At 40.5% G+C, this 20,818-nt stretch overlaps 1 non-coding gene and 1 pseudogene across 1 annotated transcript; both read left to right on the forward strand.

Annotated features, from left to right (window-relative positions):
- The first annotated feature begins 1,648 nt into the window (after positions 1 to 1,648).
- LOC131415080 (protein mono-ADP-ribosyltransferase PARP15-like) overlaps positions 1,649 to 20,818 on the forward strand; it is a 33,703-nt pseudogene continuing 14,533 nt past the window's right edge.
- On the forward strand, positions 5,230 to 5,335 carry LOC131415097 (U6 spliceosomal RNA). The gene has a single exon (XR_009222328.1). It is a non-coding gene; the product is annotated as a U6 spliceosomal RNA (small nuclear RNA).

Here is a 20,818-nt window from a genome sequence, read left to right on the forward strand (position 1 = left end):
GGTTCAGAGCAAAGTTGAGCAGAGGACACAGAGTTCCCATATACCCCCCCACACACAACTGTAGCTCTATTGATTTATGTCAGTGAATGAGCACCATCATTTCATGTCATGTTTGTTGCTTTTTTCCCCCTGTGATTTGGTGAGTAAATCTGACTGTATAAAGTATGATGTTTAACTTTACATAATCATGTAGCCAAAGAGTTTTTATTTTCTTTGTTTTTTTTTTTCAATAAAGCATTGAGTGAAATCTATTTTCTTCCAAAGTATTTAGAACATCAGAAAGGAATACAGAGGCCAAAACATTTCAAATCTCAAATCAAATATAAAAACTAACATCTCGAGTGTTTCTATCTCCCTAAAAATTGCGAAATCAGAGGACCTCAGAACAAAAGTAATTTTCAGAAGAGTGGATAGAATGGATGAGATGGAAATGGATGAAATAGATGAATTTTTTGGTTGCATTTCACAATATCCAAGACACTATGACTGAGAACGTGCTATCTTGGCATGTGGAGTCAATTAGTGTCCTGTCAGAAGCCAATAGTGACTTCAGGGTGGAAGTAATACCCAATACTAAAGTTGCTGTCATCATGTTTCTCAAAAATATTGGTAAGACAGACAATAGCTTTTAACCCTTCATTTGCAAATTGTGGTTGTATCCTACTTTGAGATTCTAGGCATCCCTCAAAGGGTCTTCTTTAAAAGTTGTGCTCTTTCTAACTCGCAGTAAGAGAATTGTGAGGGAATATATGTGTTATTACTCCTGGTGCTGCTAATAGCTAACATTTATTAAATGCTTGCTCTATGTCAAGTACTGTGCTAAGTTTTTACTTACTTTATCTCATAACTTATAGCACCATGACATAGGTACTACTATCATCTCCATTTTACAGATGGAGAAATCTAGGCTTAGAGAAGATTAAATGACTTGCTTACAGTCACACAGCTAATAAGTATTTGAGTCAGAATTCCAAATTAGGCATTCTGATTTCTGAGTGTATTTTCTTAACCACAGTGTATGTACCCTTAGATTTCCAGTGGATTTTAATAGTTCTGGGACTTTATTTTTATGATAATGACACGTCCAAATACAGACCAAGATATGGTGGAGTTAGTAGAGGGAACGAAGTGAAATTAGATTTAGGAAAGAATATTGTATTACAATTATTGTGACCATTATCAGCTCACAAAGTGGCCGCACATACTTGATTTCATTTGGAGAGGTAACTGTTGATCCATGTTCCCAAAATGATCTCAAATGGAGGTCACTGTTGAAGACAGCTGTGTACTCAGGGTAGGCAATGGGGGATAGGTGGAAGTTGACACTTAAAATCTACCTTTACATAGAAATTTAGCATATAAATTTTACTTCTTAGTTGTAGCCTCTAAATCAAATTACTTTTTAAAATCTGTTTTCTTCTAATATGAAATGAAGTTACAGTACCAATAAACTGGTTTTTATTTGTAGGTGTCAGGACATTCATTAATGTTTGTGACAGACACCACAGAGTTCAGCCACTTCAGATTTTTCCAAGACTTCTGGAACTGACAAGAACCATTAGGGTTGAAAATCTGCCACCTCATGTTGATAATAATTACATAACAATTGTCTTTGGAAACCCCCAAAATGGAGGAGAAGGGATAACCAATGTCCAGTATTTCCCAGAGGAGAGTTCAGCCCAAGTTGAGTTTTCTGACTACAAAGCTAATTAATTTCCCTTTTTTCTTGCTGTTTAAGGTTATTATTAACCATTTCATGCATGAGTGACGTTAGATTAGGGGCCACACAGGTGATTAGGAAATCCATTAAAGCCACCACATTCTCACTGGGATATGCTGCGAATTAACTCAAGGCTTTGAACAGGTCTCTGTGGAGATCTAGCTAAAAGAATTCCTATTTAAGCAGTAACAGAAAACTTCCTTTGACCCCCAATTTCCCTGTAGCTACTGCTTCATTTCTTTGCTTCCCTTTGCAACAAAATTTCTCAATCGAGTTTGTCATTATTCATCCCCATTTCTTCTCCTCTCATTCTTTCTTAAATCCATTCCAGACAGACTTTTACCCCGACCATTCCACAAAAACTGCTCTTGTCAAGGTCTCCAATGACCTCCATGTTGCTAAATTCAATAACCACTTTTCACTCCTCATTTTACTTGATCTCTTAGCAGCATTTGATTCAATTGATAGCTCCCTCCTTCTGGATGCAATTTCTTCACTTGCTGCTAGGATCCCACACTTTAGGTTCTTTTCCTACCTTGCCTGTGGCTGTTCATTCTCATTCTTCTTTCCTCATTCACCTTATTTCCCTTAATTCTTAATGTAGGACTCAGTTGTTTTCTCCTCTTTATCTACATTCAGTTCCTTGGAGAGCTAATGACTTTAAATACTGTCTGGGTACCCATGACTCCCAAGTCTATCCCCAGTCAAGAGTCTCTCATGAACTCCAATGTCTATACTCACTGCCTAGTAGACTTCTTCACCTGGTTGTCTAAAAGCATATGACACAAACATAACATGTCCAAAATAAAATTCCCCGTCCTCCTCACCCCACCCCACCAACCTGCATTATCCGCAGGCTTTCCCATCTCAGTTGATAGCAACCCCATTGTCCTAGCTGCTTAAGCCAAAACCTGGGAGTCATCTCGACTCCTGTCTTTTCTCTCATATCCTATATCCAGTCCTTTAGGAAATCTCATTCACTCTACCTTCAAGAGGTATTCAGAATCTGATCATTTCTCAAAATGCATATTAGGAATTTAGAAAATTGAATAAGCAATTTTAAAGACAGCGACAATGTCCTGAGGATTTATGCCACAAAGTAGTATATATTTTGGATAATATGACCAAATAAATATCATTTTTTAATCGTCATACTTCACCTGCACATCCCCTCCCAACTGTGATCCTTAAGAAGAAGTGGTGAAACCAAACAGTATCCCTGAAACTATAGGTGGAGATAGAAGACTAGAGGGGAAACTGAGTGAAGTCAGGAGGAGAGAAGCAGATATTAGGCTCTTCCTCACATAGCTTCAGTGGAAACAAGTCAGGCAGGAAAGCCAAAAATTGAGGCTATCTAGTAAGAAAAGGAGCTTAACTTTCAGCAGTGGTTTAAGAAGCTAATAGTCTCAGCACTAGACTGAAATAATATCTGATTCTTAACATAGCAATGAATTGATAGCACTGGACATTTTTAATTGGTGCTTTGTGAGAAAGCAAATGTTTAGGACTGGTATCCCTCACTTAGCAGGCTTCTACATTTAAAACTGTATAATTCTTAGGACTAATACCAACATCCCAAACTTGTAGAATCTGAAGGCCCCATCTCTCTCACATACTTGTCACCTAATCCTTAATGCTACTGTTGACATCTGGAGAGTCTTTTTTTAAAAAAAAAAACAGTTTGACATTGTTATACTCTGGTAAATGGCTAACGTTTAAGCACATTCAATGTTTCCAGAGATAACATGTGCAAGTTGGGTCGGCTCAGAGCCTCAGGCTGCACTCCAGCAATTAGTGAACCAATGAAACCATTAGGGGAGGCAGAGTGATATAAAGAACAGTGCAGCATTTTATAAATTTTTTTTTAACCACCACGTATCATAAAAATATATACATGTTATATCCCACCCCATACCTTATACGAAAACGAAAGAGTTTGTTGCACTTTGGGAAAAAATGTTTTGTTGCAGCGTGTGCGTTTCTCGTTAAGGAACTGATGCACTCTATTTTCTATTCTACTCCAACATATGTATGTATATTTATAATTTTTTGTGAAGACTCTTAAAATTCATATCCCTGACATAGTGGTTAGAGGTTGGCTTTCAGCAATGACTTTGCCACAAAGGATTAGGGGCTAGGGGTTTTATTCTTATCCCCACAATCTGCATCAGCCTGCCTCTTCAAGTCATCGCAAAGAAGCATACAATCTGTAGTAGTTTTCTGTTGCTGCACACCAAATGACCCCATAACTTAGTGGCTTTACATTTGTTATTGTATACTTTTGTGGGTCAGGAATTTGGGAGCAGCTTAGCTGGGTGATTCTGGCTCAGGATCTCTCATGAGGTTGCTCTCAAGGTGTTGGTTGAGGCTGCGTCATCAGAAGGCTTGACAGGGACTGGAGAGTCTGCTTCTAAGCTCACTCGCATGGCTGCTGCCAGAGACCTCAGTTCCTTGCTATGAGGGCCCCTCCACAGGGCTGTTCATAACATGGCAGCTGACTTTCCCCAGGTGAGTTATCTGAGGAGGGGAAGGGAGGGAAGCTGTAGTGCCTTTTGTAACCCAGCCTCAGAGGTGACATAGCATCACTTCTGCCATCTTCTGTTGGTCACACAGACCAACCTTGATACAATCTGGAAGGAGACTATACGAAGGCATGGTTATCAGGAGGTAGGGATCATTGGGCACCATCTTACGCAGTCAAGAAAATATAACTTCAAGACAAGCTCCCTTCATCACCCACTCCTTCTAGCTGGATTGTCACACCTAAACCCTCTATATAGAAATTCTAGAGCACCACTGGCCTTTAGAGTCCCAAAGGTCTATATTCAAAATCTTCTGGAATATGCTAGCTGGATAGCAATGGCGAAGTTACTTTCTGATTCTCTGTTTCCTCACTTAAAAAGTGAAGATAAAACCTATCTCACAGGGTCATCGTGAAGATTAAATTAAATGGGATAATATTTGTAAAATATCTGACATATAACAGGTATTCAATAAATAAAACTGTTACAATTATTAAATTAAGAAAAAATGGGAAACTAGTTACTAATTTGATAAGAAATAATCGATATGAATTGTGTTTTAGATAGCTATATGTCTTAGCAGATTCAGGGATAAAGTGCCATTATTAAATGTGTAAATAGTTCACTGTCCTTCATTCTGATATTGTTGTCCCCTCTGACATAAGAGTACTGCAATAAACTATTTCTACTGGGTAAAATGTATTTGAAAATAGGCTAATGAATTCAAGTAAGAAAAATATGCCCCCCTCACCACCACCACCACCAAAAAAAACAAAACAGTTACCTTAGCAGTAAAATCAGACACTAAGTGATGGTCTGTCTTCTGCTTGCCTGGGAACTCACTGTCTCATTGACCCATTCCACCTTAGGACAGTCCTAATTATTTTTAAAAATTTGACATTGTATTAAACCCAAATATGTTTAGCTATTTGTCCTTGTTCTTCCTTTTAGAGTTGTAGAGATAAATCCTTTATGAGATAGCCCTCAGTGCTTGCTTGGGCAGCACATATACTAACATTGGAATGACACAGGGAAGATTAGCTGGCGCCTGCATAACGACAGCATGCACATTCGTGAAGCGTTCCGTATTTTTATCACAAGAAAAAAAACTTTGTAACTATGTGTGGTGACGGATGTTATCTAGACTTATTGTGGTGATCACTTCACAATATATACAAATATTGAATCATTATGTTGTACACCTGAAATTAATGTAATGTTATTTTTCAATTATACCTCAATAAAAAAAAGAAGAATCAAAAATAATTGGAGAGTAAAAAGATAATGAAGGAGTTACAGAAACAGCATGTAATTGCCAAGATCCCAAGGAATGCCAAAAGGCCCATGGACATTCAGTTAATCACACAGATCTTTACCTCAACAAAACCACAAAAAGGTGCCCCTGCTGGTTTAACAACACCATCTCATGTTTTGGATCTTCAAAGATCGCCAGGTTGATGATTACCACATCTATAACAAAATCTGAAGATAAAAGTGATTTTTACCTTGGAAGAACTGAGCCAGCTCTGTAGGAGATTTATAGTTAAATAATACTTATACCAAGATCAAACTTGCCCCAACCCAACCGGATATCTGTCCCATAAGCATTGACTGATCAGGAACAGGGGTCAGGAAACCTTTAGCCTATGGACCAAATCCAGCCTGTCATCTGTTTTTGTAAATAAAATTTTATTGGAACACACACACACACACACACACACACACACACACACATGCACAAGATAGACCTTTAGATATTTAAGGGTGACTCTTATGTCCTCCTCCCTCATCCCACCCCACCCATTGTCTCTACTTCTGCAAGTTAAATATACTCAGTTCCTTTTCTTTTTTTCTTTTTTTTTTTAATTTTTTCTTTATTGCAGTAACATTGGTTTATAACATTGTAAAAATTTCAGGTGTTCATCATTATACTTCTATTTCTGCATAGATTACATCATGTTCATCACCAAAATACTAATTACAACCCATCACCACACACATGTACCGAATTATCCCTTTCACCCTCCTCCCTCCCCCCTTCCCCTCTGGTAACCACCAATCCAATCTCTGTCCCTATGTGTTTGTTTATTGTTGTTATTATCTACTATTTAATGAAGGAAATCGTACGGTATTTGTCCTTCTCCCTCTGACTTATTTCACTTTTCTATATCCTCATGTGACATGGTTTCGAGTCCTTTCACATCAGTTTCCCTCTTCTGAACATGTCTAGTTTTCATAATCCTTTTGCGAAGTTTGGCACCTTGAACTAAATGCAATAGTCCAGGAGTTCCCTGTTTTTACCAGTGAAAAGTAGAATAGGGCTATTATTCATCAAACACACCTGCGTTACTATGTTTCTGTAATGATAGCCCCAAATCACATTATTACCTTTTTTTAGTGATTGGACTTTATTCTTAAAGCCATTTTAGGTTTACAGAAAAATTGAGCAGAAAGTCAGGGGAATTCTCATATGTCCCCTGCCCCTGAAACAGTTTTCCCTAATATTAACATCTTGCATTAGTGTGGTACATTTGTTACAATTGATGAAAAATATGGATATATTATTATTAACTACGGTGCATTACACTAGAATTCATCCTTGTTGTATGGTTCTATGGGTTTTGACAGATGCATAATGTCGTGTGTCCACAATTACAGTTTCATACAGAGTAATTTCAGTGCCCTAGAAATCCCCTGTGCTGCACCTGTTCATCCCTCCCTACATCCTCCAAACCCCTGGCAACCACTGATCTTTCTTCTGTCTCCATAGTTTAGCCTTTTCCAGCATCTCAGAGCTGGAATCACACAATATGTAGCCTTTCAGACTGACTCCTTCACTTAGCAATATGTGTTTAAGTTTCCTCCATGTCTTTTCACGGCTTGATAGCTCATTTCTTTGTATCTCTGAATAATATTCTATTTTATGGAAGTACCACAGTTTATTTATCCATTCACTATTGACGGACATCTTGGTTGCTTCTAAGTTGACAATTATGAATAAAGCTAGATTGCTGCTGGGGCCGGCCCCCTGGCTTAGCAGTTAAGTGCGCGCGCTCCGCTACTGGCGGCCCGGGTTCTGATCCCGGGCGCGCACCAACGCACCGCTTGTCTGGCCATGCTGTGGCCACGTCCCGCATACAGCAACTAGCAGGATGTGCAACTACCGCATACAACTATCCACTGGGGCTTTGGGGAGGAAAAAAAAAAGGAGGAGAATCAGCAATAGATGTTAGCTCAGGGCCAGTCTTCCTCACAAAAAAAAAAAAAAGCTAGATTGCTGCTATTAACATTCATGTGCAGGTTGTATGTGGACATAAGCTTTCAGTTCATTTGGGTAAATACCAAGGAGCACACATGCTGGGTCCTATGGTAAGAGCATATCTAGTTCTGTGAGAAACCGCCAAACTGTCTTCCGAAGTGGCGGTACCATTCCGCATTCCCACCAGCAAGGAGTGAGAGCTCCTGCTGCTCCACATCCTCGCCAGCGCTGGTGACCTTCTTTTCCTTGAACACAGCTACATCGCTGTTGGTTTATACTGAGCTGACTGCCAACCAAAACCCCTTAGGTGCTTTTACACGACAGTTGCTAAGCCACATTCTCTTTCTGCCAAACCTGTGCAGTTTTTCTTTGCACTGCTGTTAGTGCTCTTCCTTTCCTTTGGTGCCTCTCCCAGATGCCCTGGGGTCTCTTGTATTTATTAGGTGCACTCATGATCCAACCGCTGTATGTATTGCTGTTGAGGACTCACATTTACAACCTTCTCCAGAGGATTGCCTTTGGGAGACTGAAGGTCTGGAGCCTGGAGGTTCCTGGCAGCTCACATTCATCTCCCAACCAGGATGGCCCATAGACGGTAACTAACTGGTATGAATGTGCAAGAGCCCGGCTCCCTTGCCTCAGGGTTGGGACAACAGTGATGCAATTTATCTACCCCAGGGCTCCTTGCAGGGTCAGGCAGAAGCCAGGCTTAACCTAAAACCACGTTCTCTATCTTCATCTCACCTCCTGCAGGTTTCTCCTGAGGGCGCAACTTTAATAACTCACTTGCACGTGAATCCCCATCTCTGGCTCTGCTTCTAGGGAATCTGATCTAATTTTACGACTTCTTTTGATTACAGCACACACTTGTTTTTAATAGTTTTGACTATTATAACTATTCTTTTTTATAATGATATTGGCTTTACTTCTAATATGTTGTTTTGAATTGCTCGTGCATTATTGTTTGTATTTATTGAATCTCTAAGGGCTGATTTTTTTAGAAAAAAAATCACCTTTCCAATATTGTCATGGATGTCAATGGGAAAATCAGATTAATTTTACAAAACTTCACTGCAAAGTAAACATGAATGGAATAGATCTATTCCATTAGATGGGGATTAGCTCCAGTGCATTCATGAATGTTACATCTTCCATTGAGCCGCTTGACAGTGGTACCATTTCAGGTAGACACACTGTATTTCAGAGTCTCAGTATCAGGATTTCTTTTTGTGCCAAAGATTTTGTCTAAATGATATCTCCCTTTCATTTCTTATTTTTTAGTGGTGGACACCTACTTGGCCAAAAAGCTTGTCTTAAAGAAAGGCCTATCTCTCTGTTTCCCATATTATGTGTCTTTGGACACAGCCTTGTATGGAAAGGAGAAGCCCCCGAGAAAGTTGCCAGCACCATTCCTGGTGGTCCTGGATCCTCTCATATGAAAGATCTTGCAGTGAAGCATCACCTGGTTGGAATGATAAATTATGAGAGGGGAAGGTGTCACTGTGAGGTAACATGGCCCCAAGTCAGCTGTAAGGGGCTGGAGGTAACAGTCAGGTCTGCGGCCACCTAACTCACTCAAGGAAGAACAAAGATCAATGTCATCAAGACCTGGCAAGAAGACGGTCCTAAAAAATCCTCCCATATCATGTCTGGAGATCAGGTCACCAAATTGAATGTGAAGCCAGCGGTGTGTGAAGACATGAAAAACAGCATAGAGGATGACAGGATTTTGACTGAGTCTGATCTATTCAAGGAGATGGTCATAGTAGTAGGTTGTTTGGAGGATGTAAAAGAATTATAACACAATTAGACACCAACTGAAACACTAAAAAGAAAAAACACAATTTGACAGAGAATCTGGCTGGTTCTTCTGGAAGGATTTCTAGTCTTCACATCATGGCTTTGAAAGAGTCTGTACCCAAGGAATTCTCAGGGTGAGACGTCATTAACAATGCTTTCACCAAACATACCAGACTGCATGCAGGAGAGTATAAAGTGAGGAATGAAATTCCTGAGCCAGTCAAAAGGATTGTTCAAGAAGCCCATTCCCTGTCCTTCTGGAGTTTTCTGTTTGTTACAGAAAGTAGAGTGTAAAAAATTCTCTAAGACTATTTTAAGCAGAGAAAATCCATATCCTTTTTGAGATAGATCAGGCATGGAAAATACCTTTCATTTCATGGGTTTCCTCTGATCAAATGATAGTTCGATAGTTGTTGTCTGGAGCTCTGTGTTGAGAAAGATTCTGAGGCTGTATCTGGGTTGATTGAGAAAGAGTGCTGACACCAATTATAATGTTTGTCACAGGTGCGGGGGGCGGGAGCAGAAGGGTGACACGTGCCATGTTTTTACCATTCGTAAGTGTGAGAACACCATCAGGTAGATCAACTCCTCTTCCTCGACTCTGAAGTGGATTCAAGTACTGTCTCCTTTATTAGCTAGCAGCTTGGCTCTGAGCAAGTAGCTTCATCCCTTTGCACACTGGTTTCCTCCTCAGGAGAATGAAGTTTCTGAACTGGATGATCTGTGATGACCCTTTAAATTCTAAAATTCTATGACTAATGAATAGTCAAACCACAAATGCACTATTGTGGAGGACTGAGGGGTGTGTCTTAGTTTGGGTTCCCCCAGAAGAGGACCTGAGACAGGTGATTTAATAGGGAAGTAAAGGGGCTGGCCCCGTGGCCTAGCGGTTAAGTGCGCGCGCTCTGCTGCTGGCGGCCCGGGTTGGCATCCCGGGCGCGCACCGACGCACCGCTTCTCCGGCCATGCTGAGGCCGCGTCCCACATACAGCAACTAGAAAGATGTGCAGCTATGACATACAACTACCTACTGGGGCTTTAAGGGGAAAAAAATAAATAAATAAAATCTTAAAAAAAAAAAATAGGGAAGTAAAGGACACTGATAGGGTGCGTTCTCAAACCCCACTAGGGAAACTCACAGCAAGTCCCATCTGGGAGGCAAGGTCACTGTGGTAGTTTTACACCAACTCCTGTCAATCATTGGATGAGAGCTTGAGGGGGTGGGTGGGTGGCTTAATTTACCTGCACTTTCTCTCTGCTACCTGGGTGAGCAAAGCAAGCTTTGGCACTCCAGAAAGTCCTCAGGCAAGAAATACAGTTGGAAATATTCTTAAATAGTAAGGGCATCCTTAAATAGTAAGAGTTGGGGATATGGACAGAGTCTGCTAGGCTAGGATTCTTGAGGGAATAAGTCAAAGAGCTCACTGGCATTTCGGGTATTAAATGCAATTGATACTCAAACGTGATAATAAATTGTTTGCTTTTGAATCTTGAGATTGAGTTATGAGTTGAGTTAGAGAAGTCTGTGAAATCTAATGGTTTTTTTCTCTTTGGACACCTATGAGGAAAGTGTTCAGATAGTATTGCCTGGTAATGCTTTTTACTGTTTTCTTGACAATCAAGAGACCAAGGCAGCGAGAAAGATCATCTTTCAAACAGAAATGTTATAGCCTCAACCCAAACCAAAGAAGGTCTGAACCTTGTGTTGATAAGTGGCGATGTAATATATCTCAGGGTAAGCGGTGCTATTCAGTAAATCCACCAAGGAACAATGGGATCTAATTGGTACTGTGATTTAAGGTCAAAGATTAAGATCATCTAAATTTGAGAAGTTAAACCCACCTGAGGTTCGTGCAGGGCTATATTTACCATCCCCTATATTCTTTCCCGTGCACTCAGGTGAAGAGATCCAGGTTTACCCACAAACCAGGGTGTGCAAATCCTCCTTTTTATTTCTCTGTAGCCTATCTCGACCTGCTTTCCACCCAGTTCTGTTTTTCTTTCCTGTTCTGGTTAGCATTAATGGAGAGGACATATGTACATCACATTATAATATCACCCTTCACAAACCCACCCTGTTGCTCCTGCCTGAGCACTTTCTGAGACACAGGCAGAATGAGGAAGGAGAAAGGTTACCACCACAGGTACTAAATGCTCAGCTTGGCTCTTGCCTGCCCCTCCCCTCCTACTGCTTCTTTTTCCTTGGAATCACCAATTAGCAGGAGATGCAGGCCCTATCTTCCATCTATATTGACATCCATGATACTGAATCCTGGCTGCACATCAGAATCATCTGGGAGCTTTTGAAAATGCTCCCAGCTTTTGAAAATGGGGCTCCCATGTCCCACCCTTAGAGGTCCTGATTTTAATCGGTCTGGTCTGTGGTCTAGGTGTCACTACTTTTTGAAGGTGTTCCAGGTGATTCTAATATGCAGATAGAGCTAAAAATTATTGATTTGGATTCTTCTTCAGAATTCTAGAGCCCCCGCCTTTTTGACACTTGATATTTACCTTCAGATGGCACACATTCAAGACTAACGGACAGAGAACGCTTCTGAGAAATTTGGAGACTCTTATGGATTATGAGCCACTGGAAACATTCTTTGCTTTTGCTGCAGCTACTGAGATGGCAGAGGAGAGGCAAGCTAGCCGCTGTCTTCTTGTTCTCTAGAGTAAATAAAGTCCTTAGACTTTTAGACGTAGGTTCAGGACCTTGTCCTCAGATCTGCAGGTTGAGAAGTTGTATCTTATCATTTTACCAAGATATGATCAGACTCACACTAATCAAACTCATGAGACTTATTATAAAACTGGAATTGTAATTATTTAATTTACAATGAGAAAGATAATTGCCATGGCTGCCAGGAATATTGAGCTCTGCTTGAGTGCATGAGTGACTATGATGACATTGCTTAATGAGTATAATCAGACCAGAAAAGAACTGGATAACATGAAAGTACAGTGAGTTTCTTTTTCACTCTAGGAGTGGGCATAGTGTAGTGGGTTACGCAGACCAACTCTAGAGGCAGTTCTGGCAGGGATCAAATACCACTCTATGACTGACAAGCCATTGATCCTGGTCCACATCCCCCTTATGCCTCAGTGTCCTTATCTATAAATATGGACGATGATGATATTAGGATTCTTGTGAGGTTTAAATATAATAATTCATATAGAGCACTTAGCACCTTCTTGTTACATAGTAAAGGCTCAAAAAATGAAAGCTATTATCATCATCCACTTACAATGGACCACTTTAAATTTTACCTTACCCACTCAGTACTACAATCTAATTAGGATAAATATTACTTACTCTCATCTTTTGGGTGAAGAAACCTAGGTCTTTTCACTATATAGTCTCTTAAGTTGATTATTAAACTCTTGTTAACTCCTGTCATGGTGCCTATTCTCACCATTGGATGGTGTTGTATAAACTTTGGAATCCTCTTTAACTCTTTCTTCTCAGAATTCCTTTTCCTATCCAGTTAGTTTCCAAGCCACCTTTCACAATGACTCATGTCCATACCCTTTCCTCTTCATTCCCATAGTCACGTCTTAATACTGCCCTAGCCTATTCATCTTTAGTCTCTGTCACCCTCCAATATGTGTCCTACATTGCTATTTGATGCACATTCCAAAAACATTGTTTTATCAGGTACTTTTCTGCACAGAAATCTTTAGTGGTTCCCTGTTGCCTATAGGATAAATCCAAAAAAGTGTGATTTTTAGAGTCCTCCATCATCTGGCCCCAAATCTCTTTCCAGCCCTGTCTCTCACTATTGAAACTCTCCTTTAGCTCCGTTGGACTACTCTCTGACCTTTCTCAACTTGATATGTTTTCTTAGATGTTCCATCCACATAGAATGCCCCACTGCCTTCTTTCTACCTGTCTCAATAACATCCATTCCTCAAGGCTTGTCTTAAATCTTTATCCCCTTTGTAGAGCCTTTACTAATCAGTCCAGTCTAAATGATTCCTATCTTTTTTTGAAATTCTTTAGCAATTAATATTTGTATATTTAATACAGTTTCTTTTGAATATCTTGAACTGATTTAAACATTAAGACTATCTTAATTGGGCTGGCCCCGTGGCTTAGCGGTTAAGTGCGTGCACTTCGCTGCTGGCGGCCCGGGTTCGGATCCCGGGCGCACACCGACGCACCGCTTCTCCGGCCATGCTGAGGCCGCGTCCCACATACAGTGGCTGGAAGGATGTGCAACTATGACATACAACTATCTACTGGGGCTTTGGGGGAAAAATAAATAAATAAAATTATAAAAAAAAAAAAAGACTATAAATTTTTTACCTGTTAAGATATTGCTTCCCCAAAGTGTGTAGGAATCAGTAAGTAGAGAGTGAGGCTGCAAGTGGGAGTGAGGGGTTTGTGGGATGGATCTAGTTTTTTTGTTTGGGTTTTTTTTTTTTGGAAGGGTCGCTCATTCTTATCCCTGCAGGGGGCTTCTCAAATCTTCAGATCAGTGTGCTAACTAACCTCATACAAGATTGAGGTGTACCCACGAATGCCAATTATTAACTTAGAGCGAGAAATGTAAGTATTACATGGCCCAGAGACATAGACACCTTTTAATTCATGACAAAGAGCTCCCCAAGGAACCAGAATACTCAAAATCTGCATAATCAAAGCATTCTCCCCTCCAAATTTTAACATGAAATTGGAATAAATGGAATTGGATGAATTGAATATCTAATGTCTATTGGCATCAGCTATGATCCCGTCTTGCCAAAGGGCTGGGCTCAGCACAGACACTGGAGAACTCAATGCTTCTGAACAGGCTTGACTAAACACTGCCTACCTCCACCTCAGTAGTCTTCCTCTGTGTAGGCCTTCAGGGCTGACCAGACCCCAGCTTCAGATGGACCCGTTCCTTTTTTGGGTAGTTAATGAAGTCAAAACAATTACTCTCAGTTCCAGCCTGAAAGCAATTCTCTCTCTTCCTCAGTCTCTCTCAATCTTTCCATGTCTTCGTCTCAGTCTGTCTCGCTATCTTTCTCTTTCTGCCTCTGCCTTTATTCTCAATTTCCTTCTTTCTCTGCCTCTCTTTGTCTGTCTCTGATCTCTGTTTCACTCGTTTTCATAGCTGTGCTCTAACTTCTTACATGTTGACTTGACAGTAGTGGGTAGAATATTTCCTTCATTTCTAGGTTTTGGGGGTCACCTCGTTATGGTATGTAAGTACTAACAACAGATCGTAAGCTCCTTGAGGGTAGAGCTGACAGCTCCGTATCACAGGCAAACCGTATCTTGTGAATTACTTCACCGTACTTAGCAAGTCATCGGTGCTCAATCATTATTTACTGTTTCAATCTAACAAATTGTTGCTGTTTTTCTTAAGGCTGATGTCATTGTCAACACAGTTCCCATGAATCTTCAGCTTGGAAGAGGGCCACTGTCTCAGGCTCTTTTGCAGAAAGCTGGTCCAATGCTCCAAAAGGAGTTAAATGCCACCAGGCAGGGAGCAGAGGAGGAAGTGGGGAGCATATTCATGACAAGTGGCTGTGACCTGGACTGCAAACCTATGCTCCATGTCGTTGCTCCAGGCTGGGATAACGGGCAGGGTCTTCTCGGCAGTAGAGAAAGTTCTTAGTTCCCCACTTCATTTGATAGCTTTGGTAATCTTCTTCTGGCATGGTATAGATCAGTGATTCTCAACCAAAGTGAATTTATCCACCAGGGGACGTTGGCTTGTGACAACTTCTCCTGGTAACTAGCAGGTAGAGGCCAGGGCTGCTGCTAAACATCCTGTAAAGCACACTCCAGCCCCCACAGCAAAGCATTATCTGGCCCAGGTTAAGAAGTCCTATTATTGATTGAACCTTGTCTATTTGTTGAAATCTTTATTACATTCCATGGAGAGTCCATCACAATTACCAGTTATTTCAGAGTAACTGACCCTCAAAAGTGCTAACAATCATTGGGGTTCTCCAGGAATGGAGTCTGAAGACTAGTGTAATAATCCTTCAGTATAACAAAGAGATGTGGCCAGAGTTGTGGTGAAGAACGAAGGTCACAGTTCAGCGCCCTTCTTTTGATGACTTAATTGTCACCTCCACATCCAGTTAAACCTCCCAACTTGTTTTTTTTTTCAGAATATAAAAGTAATACATGCACACTGCAGAAAATACAGAAAAGTACAAAAATAAAAATCATAATCCCATCATCTAGAGATGACTTTGGTTAACATTTTACTGTATTTCTTTCAAGTTAATTTTATGCATATTTTATTTCTTAGTTGAGATTCCCTTCCAAACATTTTTTAATCCTGCTTTTTTAACTTAACATAAACATTTCCCCATGTTGTTAAAAACTCTTCATAAACTTCACTTCCAATTGCAATGAGATACCATTGTTTATGTAACCATTCCCATATCATTGGACCCTCCCCTCCTGAATGAGTTTGAATCTCTCTGGAAAATCCTCTCCTCTCTTCTCATTCTCCCTTTCTGACTCCCCAGGCCCTGACAAAGCCAAGAGTAGCAGAGAGGGCCTAGTCAGAGTTGCTGGAGCCACCATTCTTTCTCTTTTCCACCAGCTTGAGCCCTAACTTATATAAATGTACTTTCTACATTTCAGATTATGGCAAATATAATCAAGAAATGTTTGACAAATATAGAACAGCTCTCTCTCTCATCAATCACGTTTCTCATGATTGGAACAGGAAACTTGAGGTTTCCCAAAGCTATTTTTGCTGAACTAATCCTTTCAGAAGTGTTCAAATTTAGCAACAGTGAGTGGCTGAAAACCTCAGAAGAAATTTAGTTTCTGGTACATCCAGATGATGATGAAAGCCATCAGGTATGGTTGCATATCGCTTCTGGTCAGTCTGGCAAGCCAACCGAAGTGCAATCAGATGTCTTTGTAGATCTATCAATAACAGTGTTTTCTGCTTCCTTGCCCATAGGTGTGGGTTGCTGATAGGGGGTCGTCATATGACAACCTAACTAAGAGGTACCATTGATAACACATACAATCCTTCCTAGACAGTTTATCGAGAGACAAGATAATCCATAATAAATAAATCCTTAGAAAGAAGCAGAAAGTTATTGGCATAAAAGTGGTCTAGACATTTTAACACAGACTAAACGAAGCTAAGTCATGGCTTTATCTTTAGGGAAAAGGCTCGAAAAGAGAAGCCTCAAGGATTTAGTTATTTGGATAGATAGAGCCAGTCTATACAGATCTGTGAGGGTCGAAAGCTAGAAATACCAGCACCATATTCAGTGATCGAGAAGCAGTCGGCACGTTCACCAAGTGCTCACCACCGACACTGCCCCTGGAAGGTGGCATTCCTTGAGGAGCGCTCCTCTGCTGGTTGGCCCACTCTGAGTACCAACATCTGGTTTTCACCCTTGAAAAAGTTCTATTGGTTTTATATAAATTGCTCATACTCACAGCAAAAATGCAAACAACATAAAAGTACAAAGAAGAAAGGTTTGCATCTCGGTTTGGCCACTTAAAGGTTGAGCAAGGTCACCTCTCTGAATCTCAGTTTCATCGTGTGTAAAATGAGCATGGCAGTAACTCTGCTCAGAGTTGTGAGAATTGAGAGCATGTATTGAAGTGTCCAGCACACAGCAAGCCCCAAAACTGGGTGCAGAAACGGTTATTCTTACCTTTTATTACCTGACTTGAAGGGCAATTGCTTCAACTTACTAATATTAGCACTTAAAAAAGATATCAAAGATAATTTTGTTCCCTAAGTTCTTAGTTATTCTCAGGCATTTGGGATAGAAGTGTGGTCTTCCCACAAAATACAGTAAATCAGCACTGGTGTTTATTGAGAAAACTTCTGGGTTGAACCACAATCCCTTAATTGAAAAGTCTCTGAGGTAAGAGGAAATCTATTGAGAATTATTGTTCCATATTGATGTCTGATGATCAATGCTCCAAAGAATTGGATTAATATTTCTACAGAATATTGTTGTGGTCAGTAACTGTGCTTTTTCTCTATTTCCAGGTGTTTTTAGATGAATTCACTAGTCAGTCAAACAGAAATCTCAACGAGAAGAGGATTCTCATGGCTGGAGATACCCAAGGTCTGGTAAAGTTGTTCTGCTGAGAAAATATTTCCCTTTCCTTAGCAACTCTTCAGTGTTAGTTAAAGTCCAGTTGAAGGAGACAAATTCACATGAAGACCAAATCAGTGATGGAGGAGGTATTAGAGCATGTTCCATTGTCTGGGCACACAGAGAATAAGTTATATTGATGTAAACCAAATCGTTGGTAATGAGGCAGAGTGTCTAAGACATGATAATAAAAGATAACTAGAATGTGCATAGCACAGTAAACTTTATTAATTGCTTTCATATATCTTACATTATTTAACCCATACAATGGCCCATGGGCAGGTGGTTCTGTTTCCACTGTGTAAATGTGGAAAGGGAGATCTAAAGAGTTTAAGGGACGAGTAGAAATGGCACACCTAAGCCTCAGAGTGGAGAGTGGACAGTAATATGCCAACATGTTCTAGGTAATTTCCTCTGAGCCGCCTTTGTATCGCTACCCCAGTGGGATGAGAAGCGGCAGGAAGAGCTCACGTTTGGAGTTAGTGAGCCATTTCACATTGGACAGATGACCTAGCTACTCTGAGACTGATTTCCTTTGTGTAAAATGGTAATAAAAGATTCTCCCAGAAGTGGAAAGCTTCAGCTAGAAGATGAATATGATCTGGAGACCTAATGTACGGCATGGGGACTATAGTTAATAATATGTCGTATACTTGAAATTTGCTGAGAGAGTAGATCTCAAGTGTTCTCACCACACACACAGCCCCCCCCCACACACACACACACACATACACGTAACTATGTGAGGCGATGTGTGTGTTAATTAGCTCAAATATGGTAATCATTTCACAATGAATATATATAACAAAACATGACATTGCACACCTTATACACAATTTTTATTTGTCAATCATACTGCAATAAAGCTAGAAAGCAAAAAAAAGAATCTCTCAGAGACGTTGCCAGCGTGGAATGAGAGTGCACTCTGCCCTCTCTCCTTCTTCCTCACTCCTTTCTCGTGACACCGCAGCAACTTTTGCAAACAAACAGATGGTGCAGTCAGATGTTTCTGCCTCACCCTGTTTAACTGAGAAAATATAGATATTCCCACTGCCACAAAGCATTCTTTTCTAATTCCTTAGAAAAGAAAACCCAGCAGTTTAGCAGGTGAGGAGACAAGGCAATGTTTGGATTTATGTGGGGGGAGAGAGGACCGGGAAGAGAATAGGGCCCCGTAATGTTTGTTCTCCTCCAGAAGCCAGCTAAATATTTGTCCTCTTTCTTTCTTTCCAGCTATCTTAGGGACTGTCTCTAACCCTGAGTTTGAAACATATGAAATGAAAATTGGTGTGATTACTTTCCAGGTTGCTCCTGGAGATATCACCAAAGAAAAAACAGATATTATTGTAAACTCGACAGATAGGCCGTTTAATCTGAAATCAGGTGCTTTATTTAAACAATATAGTTGATTGTAACTATTATCATGACTAATGTCTGGGAGGGAATTGTGGCCAATGTTACCCTGAGTAGACAGAGAGTGTTGTAGAAAATATGTGGGCCCTGGAATCAGAAAGACCTGGGTTTGAATCCCAGCTATGCCACTCAGCATTTTGTGACCTTGGACAAATCACTTAACCTCTCTGAGCCTCAGTTTCTCTGACTGTCAAATGCCTATTTCCCAGAGGAGCAGTAGATGGGGTATAACTGATGTAAAGTGGAGGGGGGGGTAACTGATGCATCATATTTAGGCAATGTCAGCTCTCCTCCCCTTTTTAGCTCTGAACTATCAAATTTCCACATGTATAATTTGATAGGCATTAAGTTCCTTTATTTTTATTTCCCTTTTTATGTAACTCAGTTGGTGTGCACGTCTCACCTCCTGTAACTCATCTCTTCTCTACACTATAGTGACCCAAATGAAAATTCAACCTTTTTTCCTGATTTTCCCTAAAATCTTCACTCATCCCCATTGACATAACACTTTTGCGCATGCCCTTCCCACATATGTCTATTCGTTTATAATTTATATACATATACTCATATACTCTTATATATTTTATATATTACAAGAGATTAATTTTTAAACTAAAAGGGTAAGATAAAACACAAATGGAAATAAAAGTTTAAATGCTTTCTAAATCGCAAAATATCATGGAACTTACTACGCAGAGGTGAGTCTGTAGAATAGCTATCTGATTTATCAGTCATTCAAAATGTAGACATAAAGAACCTTCAATTACTTGAAACTTGGTAAATTAAACATATGCATTTATCCCTGTCCCCTTTTGAAACTCCCTTAAAGCAATAGGAAATGAACTTAAAGAGCACAAACACAAAGAAAACAAGAGCTGGAAGAAAAACAACAATGAAAAAGAAGCAGCAACATATTTCTAGAAGATGGGAAGCAGCTAGCTGGTGGAGGTAACTGACCTGGAGTGGAGAAGACTGAGAACCCGCCAGAGAGAATGGCTGCCCCAGAGACACGGGAATGGAGGCAGCAGGAACCTGGGAAGGCAGGGGGCAAGTAAAGAGATGAGAACAGAATTGGATGAAATTCTGTATCACAAGCCCTGGGACCTGTTGATTCTATCCCCCATCCTATGCACCATTCACTTCCCTTGCTCCTCCCTGACCAGACATGGGAGGTTTATTCTCTAGAGATTCTGGACTTAGAGCACCAGGCACAGGGGAGGGTGGGGAGCTAGGCTGAAAATAGTGTTTAAGTGAAGTCTCTGTACTGAGCAATGAGGCCCTGTCCCTGCGGGGCTCCCAGAGCAGCACAGGGGCTTATGCCCTCCAGGCATGAGATAGGAGGGTCCTTCTGGGGAGACACGGAGTGCCCTGAAGTCCAGTACTTACTGCCTGCTCACCTTACACTGAAGACTGCCAGTCAGCCAGCCTCCTGCACATGGAGCTTCCAAACTCACTCTTAAACATGAATGGAATGGCAAAGACCACCCGATGTTTGAGGAAAACCTCCACCATGGCAAAGTCAGAGACCAAAACAAATGAACTGAAAAAGGAATTTTTAAAAAACAGACAATTCATAACAGACGCACATAATCAAGGAGATGCCGGTAGATAGATAGATCTTCATAATCATAAAATAACTAACATTTATTCAATAGTTTCTGTGTGCAGATCCTGTCTAAGCATTTTCATCCATTACCTCTTGTAATGTTCAAATAACTGTGAGGAAAGTGCTATGCTGCGCTCTGTGTAACAAATGAGGAACTGACTAGTCAGGTATTAGCCAGTAAGTGGTGGAGTCAACTCCAACCCAGTCTGTCCAAATGCAAAGTCCATGTTTCCAACCACTCCACCCAGCTGTCATTAGATGTGACCAAAGTGCTGAAGCTACAGCCTTGATTGGAAGATTCACTGGACTGAAGCCAGCCAGCTATGTCTAATGGTGAAAAACAAAACAAAATTAAACAACAAAATCAAGAAACTTAAGGAAAATGCTCCATTTTATTTCAGATTTGAGATTCA

Source organism: Diceros bicornis, chromosome 15 (genome assembly GCF_020826845.1).
Source record: "Diceros bicornis minor isolate mBicDic1 chromosome 15, mDicBic1.mat.cur, whole genome shotgun sequence".
NCBI lineage: Eukaryota > Metazoa > Chordata > Mammalia > Perissodactyla > Rhinocerotidae > Diceros > Diceros bicornis.